At 42.7% G+C, this 16181-nt stretch overlaps 1 protein-coding gene across 1 annotated transcript in view; it reads right to left on the bottom strand.

Annotated features, from left to right (window-relative positions):
• Positions 1-14501, bottom strand: part of LOC106658668 (delta-type opioid receptor-like) — a 42816-nt gene extending 28315 nt beyond the window's left edge. Inside the window, exon 1 of the mRNA XM_014380725.2 lies at positions 14111-14501. The gene's annotated coding sequence lies outside the window, so the exon portion shown is untranslated. The remainder of the gene's footprint in view (positions 1-14110) is intronic.
• Positions 14502-16181: the final 1680 nt, after the last annotated feature.

Here is a 16181-nt window from a genome sequence, read left to right as displayed (position 1 = left end):
CCGCGTTTACACGTGCTGCACGATACACGATACACATGTACACACACGTACACGTAATACGTATATACGAAAGTTTTGAAGGAGACCTGCCCCGGCCGTCGCGCCTTTTCCAGCTCTCTTGATAAATTGCGCTGCTATATATGCAGCGGAGCTGCATCTCTCGGGTTTCCGCGCGCGCGACAAGATCCAAGGGAGAGGAGAGCGAGAGGCCGCGACGGGCCGAGTAACAGACGCCCCCCGCGTCATGCAGATAAGTGGGATTTTCGTCCTCGTACCGCGACCCCCACACGGACTTTATACGGAGCTGTATTATATCGTGCACGCGAAGAACAACCGCCGCGACGCTTTTTCCCTTCTGTATCCTCGCGACCAACTTTTGTCCATGCTTCATCTCTCTTCGGCCGTCCAATTTTCTTCTTCTTCTTTCTTGCGATAGTAGTCCTCCGTGTGACTATTTTTCTTTCGGCTCGATGCGAGCGTTACGACACACCTGTACGTAGCCCATTCGTAGAGACTAGAGAGAGAGAGAGAGAGAAGGAGAAAAACTTTGATACATATGTGCGCGCGTGCGAAGTTTCCAATTATATTTTTCCTCCCAAAACAACGTGTTCGAAACACACGAGATATATAATGATCGATATGAAAAATGTTCCAACTGCTCTTCGTATTGTTATAGCCAATAAATCTTGCGGCCTCGTATTAATGCCCACTGCGAGCGGTTTTATAAATCTATAAATTTTTTCAATTAATTTTCGCGCTAGCTTCGATCTTGGAGATCGATTGTTTTTGAAGTAAAACTTTTTATTGCGATGAGTGGGCTAGTCTGTGAAAATTGAGTGAGTATGAGTACACCTTGCAAGTCAAAATGTCTCAGTATTTCAGAAAAACTGATAATTATGAAAGATGTAAAAAAAGTTATAATAATTTTTACACAGCATGTCATATGAGCTTTTTGATTCCATCAACAGATGGAGTATTAGTAACTCGCAAGTGTCAAAAAAGTTCCAGATTAGTATAATAAGCAAAACTGCTGTTTCTGCGTCAATTGTATTCTCCAGGAGGAAACCATCGGGTCTCTTCTTCAAAGAAAAAATGTTTCTCCAATAATAAATAACACAAACCAAAAAAAACGCGAGGATCGCTTCATTATCGCACGAGAATTATTACACATCTCGAATGTAGAGAAGCGCACACGTGGAACACTTTCGCTTGGAGCACGCAACATGGCATGTTTTTGTCGACGAGCGCGTGCATATTTCAAACAATGATGAATTAAAAGCAATGTAAATTTGACACACGCTCTCAGGGATTAAAAAGTAAAAAGGGGGAGGGAAAAAATGAGAGAGTAGAAAAATTTCAATTAGAAATTCTATTAAAAATGTAAGCGATCTCTCTCGCGCTCGTGTTTGTGCTGCTCATGATAGGATGGTTAAAAATTCAAGCAGCGCGTCGAGCTTTCAGCGGGTTTATTTTGCCGAAAATAAAAAGCCAGGGCCAGGAATTTCGCGACTATGCATAAAATATTGAATAGTTCGTACGAAACTCGATACAGTACATTTATGCAATTGCATACACACATACACGCATAATCGTATACGCATACAGAGAGAGAGGGAAGTTTCAAAAGCGCCGAGAGTTTGCAGCACGGCGGTACGAGCAGCTAGCACGCGATTATTATGTTTATCATATACGTATAGGCGATAAACGAAATTTTCCCATCTGCCGTCGCCGCCGCCACCGCCGCGACGCGAGCTTGCATACAGCTGCGTGTCGATGTTATGGATGTGCTATATGTATTTTATTATGTACATAGACTCGGTGCGTCGCGAACACGGTATAAGAGATGCCTCGGCGGCTGCTGCGGTGGCGGCGATGCCTCGGGGGTATTCCATCGTCGCGGCGCGCGCCAAACTCTTATTCGGCCAAGAAAAGTGAGCGAAAATCGAGGAAACACCGAATCTGCATTAAATTTCCTACTTCCTCACTGTCTCCTACCTACGACGTATATAATATACATTTTTTAGACGTGGCAAAGCCAGAAAGGACCTTCCTGTATATTCCGTCTATATTCGACCTCGATCATGCCCCAAAGAGTATACACGAGAGAAAAAAAGTGCACATCTTCGCATCGACCGGCGAGCTGTTCAATTTAGCACAGAACGCGGCTGCAGTGTATATATTCGGCGACGAGCTTTAATTATTCGCCGCAGAATATGCGTGTGCGCGAGCGAGAAAAGCACTTAAAAGATTTCGTGGAGAGCCGCTTGCTCGACGCACCGCACGGCCCGGAGCAAAGGAAGCGGAGACGCAACGCACCCGAGCAATAATGAGAGAGAGAGAGAGGAAGAAATTCACGACTCGTCTTGATTTATTTTCTAATAACGTTAAATAAAATGCCTTGCATAAATCGTTAAAGCTTTACTTTTAATAATATACATATAGACGGGACATTCCTTTATACGCGATGTATCGAGCTCGAAAAGTTCAAGCCGGTATATAGTTTGTTAAAGTCACTCTCTCGCGAACTTCATGACTCTCTCTCTCTCTCTCTCTCTTGCTCTTGCGCGCAAGCTAGCGCGAGTAAGGTAGAATTTTCCCAAGCTTGTAAACTAAGATTTAATTTGATTATTTGCACGAAGCAAACTTTAAGCACGCAGCACCGGTGTATGTATATATCTACGCGTCTTCGCTCGACGATTTTGCGAGTCGAAATTTCCAAAGGCGAGAGTCAATCGCACGTAAGCCGCATTATGTGTGTACGCGCGCGTTGCGTGTGCCGCCGCTGCAGCTGCTGCTGCTACATTATGTATAATATACTCGACTCTGCCGCGCGCGAGTATCGATTATGCAATTTTCAAAATATAATTTTATCTTTCTCTCTCTGCTCGTCGCATAATGGCGCGCGGGCGTAATTACTTTTTTTTTTCGCCGAGGCATTCCGTCGACGCAGTTATTACTCAATAATTTGGCTCGCAGCTGACGAGTTGGCGTTTTCGCTCGTTGATCCAAATGCGGCTAACGAAAGCTCCGGGAAATCATATAAAATAGGCACGTATAGAAAGATGTATAAGCGTCGCTTACTTCGTTCGATCAAATCTTACGTAATTGTTCGTCGAATTCTTTCGAATCGACGATGAATCTCGGAAATATGTAATATTGACACGATCTCATAATACATTTCGTTTGAATGAGATAATTGTGATGCAACGCGATAAACGAAATCGGAACTCGTGCCAGTTCATATCACGTTGATGTTGTTTGACTAATTGAATTATGACTATTTTACGCGTTCTATTATTGGTGTTAGATAAATTGTACGTGTTTTGTTCTGGAAAGTAAACAATTTTAAATTAAACCTTTATCAAATTCGTAGGTTTCCATCTATTTATAAGAGCTTGCCCTTTTAAATTACTAACAATTAACTCTGTCAATACTTGAAGTTTATTCATCATGTTTAAGCTCGAGAATTTTAAACATTCAAATACATTTAAACAAAACAAATTGTTTAAACTCGTGCAATGCTAGATCAATGTTTTGTTATTCACGCGAGCTTTTGAATAATTTTTTTTCACAGCATTTCTCAAAGTTTCGACCATGTATGAGTGGTTAAACTTGTAAGCAGCCGTACAAAATTCGCGCGCGAGCGCGTGAGTAAAATTTGTAACTCCGTGACAAGTTGGTTTTTACCTGTGAATTCTCTCTGCTTACGATTCGCAAAAGTCTCACTGGCAATTTTCATCATTAGCCATAATTGGATCTTCGTTGATAGAAAAGCCAAGGTAATTATAATAATCATTTTCTCGGTAATTTTTTTTTTTTTACCCCACAACTTTCGGAGTATTTTATAAATATTCAGAACAATTTCTCATGCATAAATGCATTTCATTTTACAAAAGCAAAGTTATTAGTACGCGTACAGGCATTCAACACTCGCATCTTTGTCCACGCATTAAATGTTTATGAAAAGCGTACCAGTGGTATTTTTAATGATTATGAATGACGCGAATATTGTCATTAATATTAATATTCAAGTAAAGCATTGATCATTCGTCATTGGTATATTTATACGATAATTTTATGATATGCAATTGACTTTTTTTATAAGTAAAGCATAGTGCACTTTTTTCATGAGCATTTATCCATGTCGATTACTAATTGCTGTTTTAAGCTGTATAATTATTCTTAGAAGGAAAATATTATCATTAAATTCATATTTTTTTCATTAATATCACATCTACCAATGAAGAATTTTCCATTTAGAATAAAATCACTCGATCATTTTTAATTAGAATATTATATTTAAGTAGTAATTTGTGATGTTTGCGAACTAAAACTTAGCTAAGGTCAATTTAGCACGGCCAACGAGGCGAACGTAAATCGACAATGTCCAAATATAAGTCGAGGAAACTTTTTGAATTTATAATCATCAAAATGAACGAACTAATTTGCCTTTGTACTTGGAACAGCTGTTGACTAGACACAACTACACACGGAGCATCAATCAAAAATATTTGAAAATAAATGCGCGATCATCTCTCGCAGCTTACTTTAAATATTTTCGCGCAGTTATGCTCGCACCGTATATATAGAAAATCTGTATTGTTTTCGAATATCGATAAAGAACGTTCTGTAAATATTTAGCACGGGGCTTGTTTTGCATTTTATTGCCCGGATTGAATGCTAAATAAAAGGGATAATAAAAAAGATAAAAAGTAAACGCCGCGCGAGAGCTCGAGAGAAAGCGCCAACTTTGAAGAGAAGAAAAAAAACGGGGAAGACGATAAATATTCGCAGAAATTTATTCTCCAGGACAGGAGTATGATGATTTTCACGCGCGTATTTTTCCTAGGCGATTTTTTCAAAGAGCATAGTTGCTCTCGTTGCTGCTGCCGACGCTCGAGCTACAAAGCCTGCAGAGTAGTGCACCGTTACTCTCTCTCTCTCTCTCTCTCGACGGCGGCGGAATGACATTATTCTCGTCGCACACACAGGTTGTTGGTTAATCGAGCTGGGAGTTGGGTAAATATTTTCTTCTCCAGGGGTCGGAGATTTACGGCCAAATCGTACGCGGGCACGACGACGTACCAACCTTTTTTTCATTCACGCTTCGCTTGTTTAGAGTTGCACGCGCGATTTTCTCCACACGAACACGCGCACACACCCACGTGCACACGCACGAGCTGAGTTTTATTCGTGCCCGGGCAGTTTTTCTTCGCTCCTATATGCTTTATTACGTCGACACGTGTGTGCGAGCACGCCGCCAACGTTATATTGAAAAACGAATTCTCCGGAGGAGAGAAATTTTTTAATTCAGCCGCGATATATATCTTAAAATTTCACGTTCGCGTCTTAATTTCGACGAAGGCCGTAGTTCACGGTATAAATAATTTCCCGCAGCCACGTGTATAAGACGAACGCGATGAAAAAAAATATCGCACATTCATAAAAGAAGTCGTTAAAAAAAAGAAAACTCATTACAAGGCGAAAATGTGTTCATTTTGTGCACTTTACGTCTCGTGTACAGTATATACACACGCACCCGAGATAGAAAACCACCAAGTTTAGTGCTTCAGCCATGCGTTATATGCAAATTAATGCTATTCCGTCTATTTACATGATATTAAATACGTAAGGTGAATATATTCGTGACGAGGTTACAGTACACGAAGAACGAAAGACACAAGCCTGTGCCGCATAATATTCAAGTATATCATGGCCACAAAAGACAAACTTATGTTTGGGAAGATCTGTTATTAACTGATCGCCCTCTAGTATCGGATTACCCGAAGCTTTTATTGTAACGAAGTAGAATATGGTAAATTTCATAATTATATAGTAATTATATATTTACGGAAATGAAAACCGTAAGAAAAAGATAAGAAATGTAAAAAAGCCGCTCGAAGCCAATTCAAATTATGCTTGTGCGGTACAAAATTTAAGTATACATAGCTACGAAGTGCAAACTTATATTTGGGTAAACGTGCTAGCGACCGACCGCCCTCTTGTAACCGATCGGCCTAAGTTCTTTTTTCAATAAATTAGAATACATTATATCGTGTAAATTGTATTTGCAAAAATTGAAACTCTAACTACGAATCCAATTCACAGTCATAGTTGAATTTTAATCAAAAAATAAATTGTGGGAAATGCACGTGAATGTAAAAGTCCTTACAAAACACTATCGTAAAAGACAATAGCAAGAGCAAAGAATTGAAGCTTTTTTTGTTCTCTCGATATACGCACAATTATCAACTATAAATTTGTTCATTTGCAAGGTGCACAGACGAACGAATAACCGCGATCGGTTCGAATTCACGTGAATATACTCGAGACACAAAGCTGATATTTAAAACAAAAAATTGTCAGGTCTAGTGCAAATAATAATTGTCCTCCGTGAAAAATGTCTGCGCGTTTTTATCCTTAGCCACTTGGAGCAGAAGCCTAAAGGCGAGAGAGCACACACACGCGTATACATACTCACATACACACACACGCATGCGGACGTTTCTATGAGGCAGATGCTCGTCGCACACACAGAGCAGTGCATTATTTTTCACGGCGACTGAATATAAAAACGCGTATATAGCGCGGTAGCAGCAGCAGCAGCTGTATACGTATACACGTTGGATACATGTATATAAAACTAGAGTATATACACACACCGGCGAGCTTCAAAAGCAAGTTGATAAACAAGACTCATTTTCGCGAATTGGGTCAAAGAACGACGAAGAGAGAGAGAGAGAGAGAAGGAAGAAAAAAGAGTAGGGGAGTCTTTTGCTCTCGCGTTTACAATGCTATAGGTATATTTTTCTTTAGGCTCTCCCTTTTCTATTTCAAGCAAAAAAAAAAAAAAAAACGTAGGTAAGAGACAGAAATCCATTCTTATACACGCAGCTACGCCGTATTCCATTGTATTTATTTTACCGGCGAATAAATCGCTAAAGCGTATAATATTATATTATTACGGGCCACTTGGAGCGGACGTGAAGGTGAGGGAGGGACAGGGGGATGAAACTAACTCTCGGGAGACTTTTAAATTTTCAAGTCGCACAAATCTATTGTGAAAAGTTAATTCATAATGCAGAGAGACGAGCGAGTCCTCGAGCAATGGCTATGAAATAAAATCTGCGACGAGCGGCTATTTGCAGCAGCGCGATTCAAAATTTTGCACCACTGTGCGAGACGAGGTAAGCGAGAAACCGCAAAATGTCGTGCCAAGGTATCATCGTCCTCGTCGTCGTCCTCGTCGTCGTCGCATTTCACTCCATCGTGGAAAAGAAGAAAACTCAATTTTTTTTTTCTTCTCTCTCCTCACTTCTCGAACGTAACGCCGGGGGTAACAATGTAAACTCGACACAATCGCGCGCATATAATTCCTTTTTCTTTTTTTCTCTCTCTCTCTCTCTCTCTTCTTCTTTTTTCGAAGGTAGGGTCGCAGCAACGGCCAAACGCATACAGATATACTTGTAGCTGCGAGCCATATACGCATATTATGTACTACCTGTGCAGTAATAGAAGACTTAACGTGAACCGCTCGCTCGCTCGCTCGTTGCGAGAAAAGAAGCCTCTCTTACAAAGGCATTGCATAGAAATTTTCATCCCTGTGTGCTTTCGTCAAAAGAAGCATAGACACGTTCGCGTATACACACTCACGTACACACACCTGCGCTATACGTTGAGAGCATATTCTGAAAGAAATAGCTCGCGCACATGTATTTTTCGTGTGCCATGGCTCTATATAGGTAGACGCGGGCGCGTATGGCTCGTATAAGCTCTTTCTATTCGAAAAAGTTTTTCCAAATGAAAGAAATACGACCGTTTTTACGACAATATAAATAAGTATTCCATATGTGTGTGTATACAGGTATATAGACTTATTAACCCGAGTGACAACAGCGTGCCATGGATATTTTTACGCGCATGAAAAAGTTTTTTTTTTCTTCCTTTCCATGGAGCCTTTCATCGGGCAGGCTTCGCTCGAGAAATATAATTTCTGATACCTCCCCCGAACGAACGAGTATCGTCGCAGCTTTTCGCGCGTTCGTGCGTGCAGATAAGAGGCAATATTCTCTGCAGGAATAAGCGACTATTTCGGATTTTAGTACGGCAGAGAGAGAGAGAGAGAGAGAGAGAGAGAGAGTAAAATTATCCACGCGCGCATAGAAGCGCATTTAATGAGCGCAAGCAGCAATCGGTTTGTCTATTTTCGAGCAGCTTATAAATAGGCTGGTATCATTCGTTGACTCTGTACGAAATGTATAACATTAGAGGCGACTTATCAAGCGAGCAAATGCTGCGCACACCTGCCACATTATATATACATATATATCGGCGGCTGCACTTGTCAATGCAAATGCTGCACACGTCTCGGCATTTACGAGAGAGAGAGAAGAAAAATACGGATCGCATCCCCGAGATATATCGTTTTCTGGTATAATTCATCATTGTCAATATTACGTACACGCGTATTATATATTCGCGCGTCGCGTCGCTGCTAGCTGTGAGCGCAAAGTACGCGAGGCAAAAAAGAAAGAAAAAAGCAAAAGAAGGTGGAAAAAAGAGGGTTAGGCAACGGCAAGCACATTTTATTTTTATCGCTATAGGCCTTTTTGTGCATACGAGTAGGCATCTCTACGATCGCGAGTGTGTGTGTGTGTGTGTGTGTGTGTGTGTGTGTGTGTGTGTGTATGTAAGTGTGCACGAGTGTAAGTAGAAAATGCAGAACAGTGCAAGCGCGGGCACATACGTGTGTGCAGCGTATACGAGGGCTCCAAGAGCACAGAGCTCGAGAGAGTAAGAGCGAGAGGAGAGCGCGCGGAATATTGGGAATCAATAAGTTTCTTAAAGAGAAGCACTCGGCAAGAGAGAGAGAGAGAGAGAGAGGCTTTATAGGTCTGTTATATAGATGTATATACGTACTCTAGCCTACTGAATGTCATATACTTTTTTAAGTGTCACACAGTCGAAAAGATGGATATTCGTGTTCGAGCGAGATACAATTTTTCGACAATTCTCTCTTTCTCTCTCGTGATTTTCGCACGGTTGCCTTGTTTTTCGTTGTTGTTATTTCGTTCGACTCGATGCGTTGTTATTGCAAGTATCCCCGTACAAAATGCAAAATATCTTTTCGATTTTGAATGTGCGTACACGAATCGCGCGACGCTCCCTTTTTTTTTTTGTTTTACGCGCCGGGTAAACACGAAAACTGCGCAGCGAAGCTCAAAAATCGAGCTCCAACTCGTGACTCGAAATACTCTTTCGGCATTATCACGGCGATGCGATACTTTGTTTATCGTAGAGAAATGGCGCTCCGTGCAAATCATTACGCAGGGTCCGTTGATTTTTCATCGGATCGACGAGTGCACCGAACTTCATTATTATATGTGTACCTACGACTGTACGAATGATGATGATGATATTATATCAGCTGCTGGAGATCCAGAGCAGAAGCAGCAGCACGTCTGGTACGAAAACTTTTTTAATTAGGATTAATTTATTGTACCGAAATATAATAACGAGCTCGCGGCTCACTTTTCAGCGCTGCAACACATACATACATACTTGCACTAACTTACTGAGAGTTTTCGGCTGCTAACAATGACGATTTCGTTCCACTCATACGCAGACAAATATATTTCTACAAATTAGGAGAAAAAAAATTAACACGCTGCTCGTGCAGCTCTGCATTTTTTTCTCTTATTTTATAAAAATACGTAGATGAAAAATCTTGAAAAAGTACGAAAGTCTTTTTGATTACTTCTTGGCGTGCATATAGATATACATGTATAAACGAGTCACGTATACAGCTCACATATAAACGTATCAAAGTTATAAAAAAGACGTCTCGTTCGTTCGATGCTGCGCTGTTGCGACGAGTCATTTTTCTTCATCCGTCATTCGAATGCAGCACACCGCGAAATTACGCTGTTATTGTGAATTTATACTTGTGTTTATAAAAAAAAAAAAAAAGAAGAAAACACAGAAGAAGAAAAAGAAGAAAAACGTCGAGGGAGGCAAGAGATTTCGAGATCAAAGTCGATCTGCGCTCGTGCCGCGCAAACTCGCAATATTAATCATCTCTTAGATAATATGTATATATCTCGAGCTCTGGCAAGGAAAGGCCTGGGCGTGCATATAATACATAACGCGCAGCACTTGCAGGTATACACCGCGCTACAGTTACAGTCGATGATGTATACAGATGTTTATTCGAGACAAACAGCCCTCCTCCCATTAGATCGATATTTTATAGAAAGTTTTGATTACACTTCATACAAATACGGAACTTTTGCGAGCGCGGAAAATTTTTCGAGGAGACGACGACGACGAGCTCGTCTCGAGATTCGGGGGTACGGGGGTGTACGAAGCAGGGGAGGAAACTGGGAGGAGCAAGAGAGGCACGGAGTAAGTAGGATACCGTTTGCTTGGCTCGTTGTTGTAGGCGGAAAAGGAGTCACGATGCACGTGTACATCATCGAGACACGTGAAAGTTGCGTCAAGCGAGCGAGCGAGCGAGAGAACTCGAGCTATATAGGGCTAGATTGCCTAGATCATTTCGAGCAAGCTTGCAGAAAACAATTTCTTATGCTACTAAGCGACGAGGTAGGACGACGAGATAGATTTCTCGCCCCCTCTCTCCATCTCTCTCGCTCTCAATTTGTACGTGTATACTCGAGAGCGAGCTTTTTTTTTTATCAATTTCAAAAGGCGCGGGCGTGAAATTCATTCGAGACGAGCGGCCCGTATATTGGCAAGCGAAGGAGGCGTCGCGCGCGAATGATTAAATTGTTGCACGAGATTGACGAAAAAGGCAGCAAGTCGAGAGAAATTATCGTAAAATATCGGGGCCGCTAACGGAAGGAAGCAGCGGCGGCGGCGGCGACGATGATCGAGCGGGATTTTTGCGGGGGGGCAAGCTAGGCGAGCGGCTAAATGCGCCCACGTCAGCTCCGAGTTTTCGACAAAAGAACGATAATCGACGAAATTGGCGTTTATATATAGTTATATGTACATAGATGCACAGCTCAAGAGAGTAACTCTGCGCGGATCCTGAAAAACCGCAATTATAAACTCGCTCGTCGTCGTCGTCCTCGGCCTCGTCGGCTGCTGCAAGAAAAGCAATTACAAACTGTTGCTCGCGCTCGGCTTGCTTTTCTCGACGACGCGTGCACGAGGCGCGCGCGAGTGCAGGCCGCAAGCTCTTGCGGTGCGCGGCATGGCCACTGCACTGCACGCACCGTACTTACTACAGGCTCTATATTCTCGTTTCGCGCGCGCGAATGTCCGTCCGAGCGTGGCAGTCGGCACTGGCGATCTGCGCTTGATATGCAATGCAACGAGAATCGAGCTTTAAGCGTTATCTCGAAAGTGCAATTTGAGTAAAAAAAGAAAATAAAATAGAGCTTGGCTGTAAGGTCTCGAGGCGATCGATCGCTGCTGCTGCTACTGCTGCTGTTGTTGTTACGGAAAAGGATAAACAAACGAAAGTTTAATAGATCGAGTGTGTTGTTGCATGCATGCGCGCGCGAGAGTCAGCACTTGGGCTGCTGCAGCTTATACGAACGAGTTAACTCGTCTAGGCGTGCGGATATTAAACATGTATGCGTGTGCACACGAGGTACGCGGGCGGCGGTGAGGCAAGAACTCGCTGAGAGCAGCAGCAGCAGCTACAGAGCTACACAGAGATATATAGATAGAGAGAGAGAGATAGAGCGAGCTGGAGAAGTTTGCCTGGGGTGTCGAGCTGCTGCTTCTGCGGCTACGCACCCACCCGTTGCCTTCAGCTCCAATACACACCTACGCTTACTGCTCTGTATCTGTGTGTGTGTTCTCTCGCGTTATATTGTACAGGAGCAATGGTGATGATGATGATGATGATGCTGATGAGCGCGTATACATCCTGAGGTTTGTCGTGCATTATACGTTGGCGTCGAGTTGCACCGCCCGCGTGAGAGAGAGAGAGAGAGAGAGTTAAGGTGGTTTGCCGGAAAATTTGACTCGTATCGATAAGCTCTCAGCAGCCAAGTTAACTTCGACGCAACTACTGACATTATCTTAAACTCGACGCTTCTATATTCATCAATTAAAGTGACTTTCGACTCGATTTTCGTCCTGCTTTTTCGTCGGCCTTGTTAAAAGTTCGTAAAATTCGTCCTGACAAGTATACTTTTTATGTATGCGCGCCAACTGCAATTATCAGCGAAACAAATAGGCAGCTCGTAAACAAAAGCTCGGATAATTCAGTCACGCGCGCGTCGTTGTAGTCGTCGTCGAGTCGATAAAAAAACTCGCTATAACTTTTTTCCCATAACACAGCCAGCCGCTGTGTACAGCCGCTTTTGAGAGAGCTGCGTACACAGCACACACATATTTGTCGGTATATATAAAGCAATTTACACACATGTCATCGTACGTTACATAAACAAAGCAGTGGCAGCGAAGCTTTGAGCACGGGCTCCTCTCTCTCTCTCTCTATACGATGTCATTCGAGTTCTCTTCGTTCATTGTTTGATTACGCTGGATCGGCCGTCGCTCTCTTTTGCGTGTCATTCGTTTCGCGCGCGCACACTATATAGTCGGCCTATGTGCAGGCAGGCAGGCAGCATCAGCCCGATCATCGGGGACAATTAACGTACGACGCGTTTTTATTTTATAACGTATATACACGTATACAAACTCCGTTGTATACGGCGTACAGATACACAATGGACCGCACGCATCGGAGCATCGCGCAGAGAATTCGAGCTGCCTCGTGCAATCTTGCCGCGCGCTCGTCTATGTACGTACATAAATGCGTTCGCCGACTTTTAAAATATCTTTTTTTTTCTAGCGCCTCAACACGCGTGCTTTTTTTTTTTTTATTATATCTGCGCGAGAGGCGGAGGAAGAGGAGGAATAGAAAAAAAGAACTAGTTTTTCCGAGGCGATAGTTCGCGCGCGTGATCCCGTGTAAAGAAGAGCGTGCGTTTGATATAATAATAATATACAGCGTGTGCGTGCAGCAGGATGTGTGTGTATACGCGACGCTGCGGGGAAAGAGCCCACCGTTCTAAGAATATAATATAATCAATATTGCCGTCCCGATAGCCGACGATATTGTATCGACGACGACGACAACGACAAGTTTATAATGTTAAATAAAAAAAGAAAGAATAGAAAAAAAGAGAGAGAGAGAGAGAGAAAGAAACAGGACTCGCGAAGGCTCGAATTTCTCGTTCGAATCACGTACGCAGCAGCAGCTCGGGGGGCGATCTTGTATACGAGCTGCCGTTATACAGGTATTATCGCGCAAACGTGTAAAATCTCGACGCTGCGTGCAATCTTTGCGTTGATTTATGCGTTTTAGGAGTATCTTCCGGCTACCGTATACACTACCAATCATTTAGCATAGGCTTCGGGGCAGTTTTTCAGAGAATCTATTCGAGATTTTTTTTTAGTATCTGCTTCTTCTCTGGAACGCGCGCGGCTTTGCTTATTGCGCGCATAGACGCCTCTCTATAGGTTCAAAATACTCGCGCGGATTAAAGTTAAAAGAGAAGCGTTTTCGTCATTAATTTGTTTTGGCGAGACAAAAAGTAAATATCAAAAGCAAAGAGCGTAGCGAAATTTTCTGAAATCTTTAAAATTACAAAAAAAAAAAAGTAATAAAAAAGTAGAAAGGAGTCGGAGCGAGCGAACAATAAAGATTTGCGCAGAGAAATAGAAAGTCTAACAGCTAGAGATAAAGAGAGAGAGAGAGAAAAATCGCGGGCTGGAAGAAAAATATATAGAGTAAAAGCCTCGTCTGTGCAGTTTTATTTTTTACCATATTTTTCTTCTTTTTCTCCCGAATATCAAAGCTGCGCTCGGTATTATTATACCTGTGTGCGATAAAAAAAAAAAATAAGAGAAGAGCTTGCAATGCTGTATTCTTCTTTCTGCTGCACGTGGCAAGCAACAGCGATCCGTGCACGCACATATAAATATGAGCAGGCAAAATTGTTGCGTCTCGCTGGATCCAAAATACCGGACGAAATTTCAACGCGAAAAAGTCGCTCGCACGAGCAAAACATTGAATTGGATGATTCGTATTTATTGTGTACTTTCGAATCGAGCGTCAACGAGTACGTACCTTTGGGAATAATTGTAATTATTTTATGAATATTCCGTTCACAATATTGTTAAACACTGTGCACCTGTTCCATCACCAATTATAGAATCTCTCAGAGCCGAGAGCGCGAGAGAGAACGAACGAAAGGAAAAAAGCAAAACAATTAAAAAGCCAAAAAGTGTCAACCGTACATCACTCGAAAGTGGCGACGACAAGCGTTATATACACACAGACACATATAGACACTTGCGCGCCCGGAGGTATATTGCACTTGCAAGCTCGAATGGCTCTGCACACCGACTCGCTCTCTCTCTCTCTGTATAATCTCGCGGCTGACAAGTGACAATGATATATACTTTCGGGCGATCGGACGCAACGAGGAGAGAGAGAGACGCGTCGTCCGTCGTCGACGTCGCGCGCGAACTCTGACACGATACTACTATACGGACTGCGGGCCGCTGATGCTGTTGCTCTGCTCGGCTGCGGCCGCTGCTGCTGCTGCTGCTGCTGCACACAGTACCTACAAACTACATATATATGTATATATACATTGGAGAGGATTTGAGCGTCGCGAGAGAGGCGCAACTTTGGCGCGCGCGCATGGCGTTGGACGTTCAGCCGTCTACATATAGGTATAGCTTTGGAATAATAACAATGGTACTATATACGCGCCTTGCTGGGCTGCTGCTGATTCTCCATATAGCTTACACGCTTGTCGTACGTGGACTCGAGCCCTCGTGCTGGATCATCGGATGTTGCCGATACGTTATAATATCGTAATTCACAGATTTATTAATTATTGATTGGTCGACAGCGAGAGGGATAACGACGACGATCCACCCTGTCGACTCATTGCCGATATCGCACAAGTTGTTTCCGTCGAGACACTCGCTTACGTGAAACTCGGAAAATATTAAATATACAGGATTTTCCGTTCGGTATTAATTCAAGCGATTCAAGAGAATTCGACCGCGATTAAAAATCATCCAAGGCCCTCGAAAGAACTCCGGAATCATCGTTTCATTAAATCTTAGATTTCGGGCCGCGTCATTTTATACGCCCGGCTTATATCCGATTAATTCCGTATCTTCACGGCTGCACACCTTAGCTTTTACTTTAACGCCACGGCCTCTCTCTCTTCGCTGCGACTATTTGCTACAGATATACTTAGCTCTTGCTTATCTGCGATCGCAACTTTTCTCCTTCTTTGCCTTTTTATAAATGCATCAGCTGCGCTTCTTCTTATCGTATATGTCCATTAACACCTACTGCTCTCTCGCTCCGCTCACTCACTCGCTCACCGGCTCTAAGAGGATTAGGAAGACAACGAAGATGAAATTATCTCAATTATAAATGTACTTCAGAAAAAACGCTTACGGGACCAACGGTTTCCTCTAATTCTTTTCTTTTCTTTTCTTTTTTTGAGCGTCTTCTGATTAATGGGGCTCGAGAAGTCATTATACCGACTTGTGCGTACGCGCTATTCGTGCGTTTCGACAATTATATTCAAGTTTGCCGACGCATATAATACTGCAAGCTCCGAGACCAATTGAGCGAGAGTAATTATGCAAGTTGAAATTCGCTCGCTAGCTCATTTATGCCATTTTTTTAACGAGGGATGTGTCGAGTCGCTACTTATCAAAGGCGATCATCCCACGCGAGTGGCCCCGCGCGCAAAACGCCGAATATTCTCGTGCCGAGCCGCACAGCGCACTGCACGCACATATTATAGTGCAGATCGAGCCGCTGCAACTCCGAAAACTAAGGGATCCTTTCCCCTTATTGACACTGGGAAGCTTTTGTTAGGAAGTTTCGTGAAAGCTTTTCTGCAGAAAAGGGCTTATCGGTTCAAGAGGCAGAGAATTCGAGAATTTGCTGCGCAAGAGAGAGAGAGAGAGATTCAATTTGAATAATCTCGCCTGAGTACAAATCATTTTATTCCCTTTGTTTGCTTTTGCTTGGCGCAAAAATTAAATACAGAGCCGAGCGAAAAAGTAACTGAATAAATTGACTGACTAATTGAATTGAGAGAGATGCAAATCTGTCTCTTGTTTTTTAAAAAGGAGGTAATTGAACAGTCGAAAGAAAACAA

The sequence above is a fragment of the Trichogramma pretiosum genome, unplaced genomic scaffold, assembly GCF_000599845.2.
Source record: "Trichogramma pretiosum strain Unisexual culture from Peru unplaced genomic scaffold, Tpre_2.0 scaffold2, whole genome shotgun sequence".
Lineage (NCBI taxonomy): Eukaryota > Metazoa > Arthropoda > Insecta > Hymenoptera > Trichogrammatidae > Trichogramma > Trichogramma pretiosum.
The sequence above is the reverse complement of the archived record's forward strand: the minus strand, read 5'-3'. Positions and strand labels throughout refer to the sequence as shown.